The following is a 7,924-nucleotide window of genomic DNA, read 5'->3' on the forward strand; positions in this document are numbered from 1 at the left end:
ACAACACAAAATGGAGTCCACTATGGGCCAAAACTAACATGTAGGTTTCCATAGTGTTTATGGCAGACGGATGCAGTGGGTCTCAGGAAGATATATATATATATAATAAAGGTGGGTTTGCTGCTGAGCCTATTTACTGTGCATACAACACACCTGGCACAGTTTATTGTTATTATATTGCCACACTGTACACTATTGTAATGTTGCCTGTCTTGACTGGTAAATAAAAGAGAACCAAAAGCACTGTACAAAAGATCAGCTTTATTGTCAAAATGTTTACAATGTACAATTTACACGCTGTTCAGATGCCTCATAAGGGCTGTGCGCGTGTCTTGCCCCCCAGCCTCGGCAATGGCTAGCGCTGGCCCATCAAGCTGGGTCGTCGGTAAGGCAGTCCATTCGTCCCTGTACTCATCATCATTACTCTCACAAAGGTTATGTAATATGCAACATGCTGCCATCTGGATTTTGATCTTGTCCATCTTGCAGTCGTTTCTTTTCATCAAGCACCGCCACCTGCCCTTCAGTCTGCCAAAAGCGTTCTCCACCACCACTCGTGCTCGGCTTGTTTTGTTATTGTACGCAAGTTGCTCGGGTGTGAGCCTTCCTTGGAAAGGTTTCATCAGCCATCTTTGCAGGGTGTAGGCTGTCTGAGGTCGGAAGGTAAACAACAGACGCCTAATGTACAGCGAGTGGGTGGGCGTCGCAGTATACGCGGAAAGTTTTTCTTCTTCTTCTTCTCTTGTTTTTGTAGCGGATTGCCAACAACTTTAAGGTGCATACCGCCACCTACTGTACTCGCCGTGAAGTGGTTTGTGGCCTGCCAGTAAACCCAAAGCAGAAGAAGAAGTGACGTCAGCGGCTCATTTGCGTAATCTTCCCTCAGGGAAAAGTACTCCGGTGGGAACGCAATTGGTACTTAGTGCCCTGGGGTAAAAAGTGCCGGGGCACTGAGTGCCGGCACTAAGTACTGCAAAGTACTTGGTGTGAACGCGCCTATTGTTTACATTGCAGCTAGTGCTAAACCAGAATAAATAACCCCTTTTCATTTTTAACTGGAAGTGGAATGGGGCTGGGCTACGTAAGGTGAATTGAGCCAACAAAAATACACAATAGGTGGGACTAAGAAAGATAATATTAAAGTATCAAAACAAAGGCATTATTAGGGCTGAAAATGTCTCCCGTTTTAATGGTGATTAGATTTTTAAATGCTAACACTTAACATTTTTTTCTGACTGTGTGTTTCCTGTTTCCTGTAGATGTCCAGCAGCTGGTGGTGGTTAAAGAAGAGGTTCTCCCGGACCAGCAGGAGTGGAGCACCAGTCTGGACCAGGAGGACCCAGAGCCCCCCCCACACATTAAGCAGGAACAGGAGGAACTCTGGATCAATCAGGAGGGAGAGCAGCTTCAGGAGCTGGAGGAGGCTGATATCACCAAGTCCACTTTCACTCCTGACCCTGTGAAGAGTGAAGATGATAAAGAGAAACATCAGTCCTCACAGCCTCATCAAAGACAAACTGAACACATGGAAACAGAAGCTGATGGAGATGACTGTCGAGGACCAGAACCAGCCAGGAACTCAGATCCAGAGAGCAGTTTACAACCAAATATTGAGGACGACACTGGAGACTCTTTTGAACCTGACACTGGAGACTCTTCTGAACCTGACACTGAAGACAGTGCTGATTGGAAGGAGACCAGAGAACCTGCATCAGGCTCAAACTCACTGAAAAATAGACATGAATCTGTCAGTGATCCACGACGTAGTGCTGAAAAGAAACCATTCAGCTGCTCAGTCTGTAAGAAAGCTTTTTCACATAGTGGACATTTAAAGAGACACATGAGAATCCACACAGGAGAGAAACCACACAGCTGCTCAGTCTGTAAGAAAGCTTTTTCAGAGAGTGGAAATTTAAAAAGACACATGAGAGTCCACACAGGAGAGAAAGCCTTAAGCTGCTCAGTTTGTAACAAATATTTTGCATTGAGTGAAAATTTAAAATAAACACATGGGAATCCACACAGGAGAGAAATCACACAGCTGCTCAATCTGTAAGAAAGCTTTTTCCCACGGTGGAAATTTAAATAAACACATGAGAGTCCACACAGGAGAGAAACCCTTTAGCTGCTCTGTTTGTAAGAAAGCTTTTTCACAGAAAGGAAGTTTAAAGACACACATGAGAGTCCACACAGGAGAGGAATATACAGCTGAAATGTTTGTGACAAAAGATTTCAGGGTTCCCAGGGTCTTAACAATTCTTAAAAAGTCTTAAAATTGATAATCTGAATTTAAGGCCCTAAAAAGGTCTTAAATATGACCAAAAAAATAAGAAAGGTCTTAAATATGAGTTAGAAGGTCTTAAAAACGATCGGATTTGAAAGGTACTTTTGTGTGGCGATCACGTCTAAATGTGTTTTGGGGGAAATGTCCGGGCTGCAAAGTAAACAGTACGGTAATAGCCTTTCAGTTCCCCCCAACAATTTGTATTGAAATAAATCAACATGGAACCAGTAATCACTAACTTTGTTTCCCCGGGCCCCTTATTGGAGAACACCCAGCTAGAAACCTAGCAACCAAGCTTCAGCTAGCGGCAGTCAGAAACTCATGTATCTTCAAATCTACTTACAAATAAATATGGGGAAGTGTAAGTTCAACCGTATTTGGTTGGAAAACATCAAATGTAGTGCTTGGTTGAAACCAGTGGAGGGGAACGTGTTTGAAGCCCACTGCACCTTTTGCAAAATAAATTAGCGTTTGTTTTGCTAATGTAGCATTAGCTAGTGCAGCAGCTCCCGCAACAACACCGGGGGACCTCCGGGCGACGTTTGGGTTTACTTCAACCCTAAAAGCGGAGGTGCAGTAGACGCTAAATACCGTAGTTAAACACCAATCATACAACAGCAACGATGAAAGATTGTAGCCAAGGCAGCAGAGCTCTGAATATAGCTCTTGTCACACACACACACACACACACACACACACACATACACACACACACACACACACACACACACACACACACAGAGCAATTCTCCTTCATACTTTCTTGCCGTGAAATAGGTCTTAAATTCTATTCAAAGTGGTCTTAAAAAGGTCACACTTCTATGACGTCACAGAAGTGGCGCTACGGCTATTGGGCCAACTCTCCACCTATCAGGGGAATGTGGGGTTGGGCCACGGCCGGCCATTGCCGCTCGAAAGCGCTGGAGACGCTGTAGTACATATGCCAGGCCTGTAAGTGGCGCTGTAGTTTGCCGCAAAAGCAGCGAAGAAGACTTCCCGCGCATGGTTACCATGGTTACCCTTCTGTTTATTCTTCTGTGGCTTTTTTTTCTCCCTCCCCGAGGCAAGCGTTTGCTCCTGCTGCTTTAATTCAATGCAATCCCTCCCCGTCGAGGCAAGCACTGTAATTCTCTCCGGTTAGTCCACCAGCAGATGGCAAACACCCACCTCTCCGCCTCTTCTAAGGAACGAGGGGACCGTGCGGCAGAGTTTCAGTTTCAGTTTCTTTCGCCGGTCAAGATGTCCGTTAAAGTTTAAATCTTCCGGACAAAATTAGAAAAGTGCCGGTCAAAGGTCTTCGTTGTTATTTATTGAGCTTTAAAACAAATGAATAACGACTCTATATAATAAAACACGGAGGACGGAGATCTCTTTTTCTCCCCCTCTTGACTTTATCAGAGCCCGGCTCCCCTCTCCTGCGTGGTCAGCTGCAGCTCACAGAATCAACACAGAGCTGGAGAACAGCACATGAGGCATGGCTAAAATGCATGATCTGTTTGGTATTTTGAAAACAGAAACGTATAAATATACCTTTATATAGGTATGGCCCTACAATATATCATTTAAATATAGCATGATAGGTTTCCTTTAATGAAATTCAAACTGAGGATAACAGAGAGCCAGAGCCTCCAATCAGCAGCTCAGCTGAACACACAGAAGCTGATGGAGAGGACAATGAATACGTCTTATGACAGTTCACAAATGAGAAAAATCTGCCTGACTGGATCAACATTGTTGCACAACATTCATATAAGACTTAAACAAACTCTATCTTTATCAACATAAGTGGACAATATGTTTATATAATGTTTTTGTCATACTGATTTTCTGATTTATACGTTAACCACTGACTGTTGATGAACCATTTCATTGTGGATTGAGGGCTCCAAGTTTCCATATACAGATATAAGATGATTTGATGTATTGTTCTTTATTTGTAAATGTTATGTATCATTGCTATCCTGTTAATGAGCGCTCTTTTACATAAATATACCTGTTATCTGATTGTTTTTGCTTCTGTAACTGTAAGGGAACACATTTGCCTATTTTGTATCCTGATGACCTAATGCCGTTACATGTGATACGTTAGAATAGAATATCTTTGATGGGAGGTAGTGTGTTTATGTGTGCATGTTCAAAGTTATAGTGGATGTTGTGGTTGGACAGGGATGGGAGTGATGGAGGCCACAGCTCTGGGAAAGAAGCTGTTCTTCAGTCTGTTGTTGCGTGATTTTATTGACCTGAACCGTCTGCCGGACTCGGTTCGAACAGTGAGTGGCCGGGGTGTGTGATGTCTCTGATGATACTGCTGGCTTTCTTCTGCAGTCGACTTTTGTAGATGTTGCCAAGGTTGGGCAGCTCAGTCCCAACGATGCGCTGAGCAGCCTTCACCACCCGTTGCAGGTCCTTCCACTCTGCAGCTGCTGTACCACACAGTTATGCAGCTGGTCAGGGTGCTTTCAATAGTCGACCGATAGAAGTTTACCAGCAGTTTTTGTGGAAGCCTGGCCTGTCTCAGTTTCCTCAGGAAAAACAGTCTCTGCTGTGCCTTTTTCACCAGGTTTGAGGTCCAAGTTAAATGATTGGAGATGTTGACTCCAAGGAACCGTAGGTCCTCCACGCTCTCCACTGCTTCTCTGTGGAGGGGAGATGGACTTCCTTTTTTGTCCTCCTGAAATCAACAATGAGCTCCTTAGTTTTGGTTTTAGTTACTCCCTAAGCCTGATTTCACCCACCTGCAACCGATTGGCTAATAATCACAAATGTTCATTTCTTTGACCCCTTGACTCGACAACTTTCTTGTTTAATAATCGTTACATCTCCTCAGGACCAAGTTCCCGTGTCCTGCCTTTCACCTGCTGATCACCCACTGCTCATTTAAGGTGGACTGACCTTTACAATGGACCAGCTAGTCTTAGTGTCTTAATGCTAACATTTTGTAAAGTGATGCTAGACCAAAAACGTGCTGTTGGGTTGTGTGCTCTCTGCAGGACGGTGTCTGTAGTCAAAGATTGTTTATGAAATGAGAGTTTAACTCTTTTTGTTGTCCAAATAGAGCGATACGTCTTCTTTCCAGCAGATGACATACATGGTAAATTATCCAGTTCAACTGTCATCCACATATTAATGATTCAAAACAGCAATGTGTAAGAAATGGCTAGTAATTGACTATTTCAACAGAATGTGAAGAGGTTACAGTCTTGAGGCCATGTCCAATATGTTCATGTTTTTTTTTGTATTAAATCTACTGAAATGATTATTCAATGACTGAATTATTCTTAATTACTGTCATTACATCATGGGTTTGCATTGTAAAGTATGAGCATCAAATCAAATCAAATCAAGTTTTATTTATATAGCACATTTTTAAACGATTTTTGGTCGAGCCAAAGTGCTGTACATATAATAAAAATACCCTACAGTAAAGACACTTTTCAGCAAATACAAAAGCACAGTTTGTTCCGAATATCAGTATGAGAAAAACGACACTCTCTGTCCTTAGACCCTCACATCGTACAAGGAAAAACTTCCAGAGAAAAAACCCACATTTCAAAGGGAAAAATGGGAGAAACCTCTGGGAGAGCAACAGAGGAGGGATCCCTCTCCCAGGACGGACAGACGTGCAATAGATGCCGTGTGTAAGAGATAATACATTTTACAGCATAGGTAGACAGAATGTTTGGAAATGCATGTGTCTATAATAGCAAGATGAATCCACGAAGATGTCAACAACAATCTTGAGGGAGCCATCAGGGAAGCAGCATGACGAGAGCCAGGCAGGACCGCAGAGACAGGCCCAGCCACGACCCGAAGTCCACGACTTAATCCAGAACTCAGGATAGAGGATCCAGGGCACAGTACCACAGCAAGAGGATCAGCCTCGACTCCGGATCCCGGCGTAGATATAGACACAAAAAGAAAAAATGTGGCTGGGTTAATCGGAACATGAGAGTACACAGACACAGACAGACAGAAGGAAGAACAAGCACTCCCTTAGGATAGGTTAAGGGAAAAGGGTAGCAAGTAAGAGAGTAATAAACAGAGGTGGAGAGGCACACGCAGGGAACAAAGGCCCCACTGGAGCCTTAGTTGGAATTTAGCAGAGGTAGGGAGGAAGCTGTGAAAACAATCATAACACTCCCCTGCCGAGATGAGCTTCTCTGCAAACCTGTTACCCTATTATTTTTCAATATAAGATCCACATCTGGGCCGACCTCACATGGAGGGGCAAAGTGTTCCAGAGCCTGGGGCCCGCTGCTGCGAATGCTCGGGGCCCTCGGGTTTTAAGCCTGGTCTTAGGCACTATCAACAGCAGCTGGTCAGCAGACCTTAAAGCTCTGGCTGGGGTGTAGCGATGGAGGAGTTCAGCTATATAGCCAGCCCATTTAGGGCTTTGAAAACAAATAGGAGTTTAAAATCTATTCTGAACCGAATTGGAAGCCAGTGCAATGAGGCCAGAATTGGGGTGATGTGGTCACGCTTTTTGTGGCCAGTGAGAAGACGTGCAGCTGCGTTCTGCACTAGCTGCAGGCGTCTAATTGAGGCCTGGTCCATACCCACATACAGAGCGTTGCAGTAATCCAGTCGCGAGGTAACAAAGGCGTTAATAACCCTTTCTAGGTCTTTAAAAGATAAATACGACTTGGTTTTAGCCAATAGTCTTATTTAAAAAAAGCAAGATTTGACTACGGTGCTGACCTGCTTATCAAATTTAAAAGTGCTAGTGAAGGTCACTCCAGGGTTCATGACAGAGGGGAGGATGTTTTTATTGAGGGAGCCCAGGATATCAACCGGAGAGGCTGGAGGTTGGGGTCCAAAAAAGATGACCTCGGTCTTGCTCTCGTTGAGGTTGAGGAAGTTTTGGTTTTTGGTGGCCAGGATTTAATCTCTGTGATGATGAAATAATTATTCAATGACTAAATTATTCTTAATTACTGTCATTACATCATGGGTTTGCATTGCAATATTAGAACACATAAAACCCAACTTTATTTCTTCTAAGTTGCGGGTGTTCATTGTTTAGAAGTCCGCTGTGTTTCATCCAAGCTTCCACTTCGTGCTCCGATAATGCTGAAAGTATCTGTTGTATGCTTTACCTGCTCCAGTAACAAAAGTGTAAGTCACTGGACAGAGACAAGAGATAGTGGATGGATCCAGAGGAGAACCAGAAGATAGTCCGTATAGAGCCTTCAGGTTCTGAAAATGATCAGCGATAGAGCTGGAAAGAAACTCCAAAAACCTGAATAGAGCTAGAAGATAGCCAGTACAAAGCCAAGAAAGACCCAGTAGAAAGACAGGAAGGAGCCACAAGAGTTTGTATTTTTTATTTTGTATCTTTTAATATTCAAGCTCTTCTATTAAGATATTAAAACTTCCTATCTCAACATGCTGCCAATTATTGAGATTGTTTTACAGCTTTTATCTTAAAATATTTAGACTTGTTTCTTTACATATAGATTACATAGGATGAACATCACGATCCACTCTGCTGGATTCTGCCCAAATCGGCTCAAAATGCATGCAAACATCTGGCTTTATTCATACTCCTGCAGTTGTATTGTTCTGGATTCATAGTGAGGTTTATTAGGTGTTCTGCACTGTTATTGTTATGTATTTAACATAAAGTCAAATACCCATAAA

Source organism: Trematomus bernacchii, unplaced genomic scaffold (genome assembly GCF_902827165.1).
Source record: "Trematomus bernacchii unplaced genomic scaffold, fTreBer1.1, whole genome shotgun sequence".
In the NCBI taxonomy this organism is placed as follows: domain Eukaryota; kingdom Metazoa; phylum Chordata; class Actinopteri; order Perciformes; family Nototheniidae; genus Trematomus; species Trematomus bernacchii.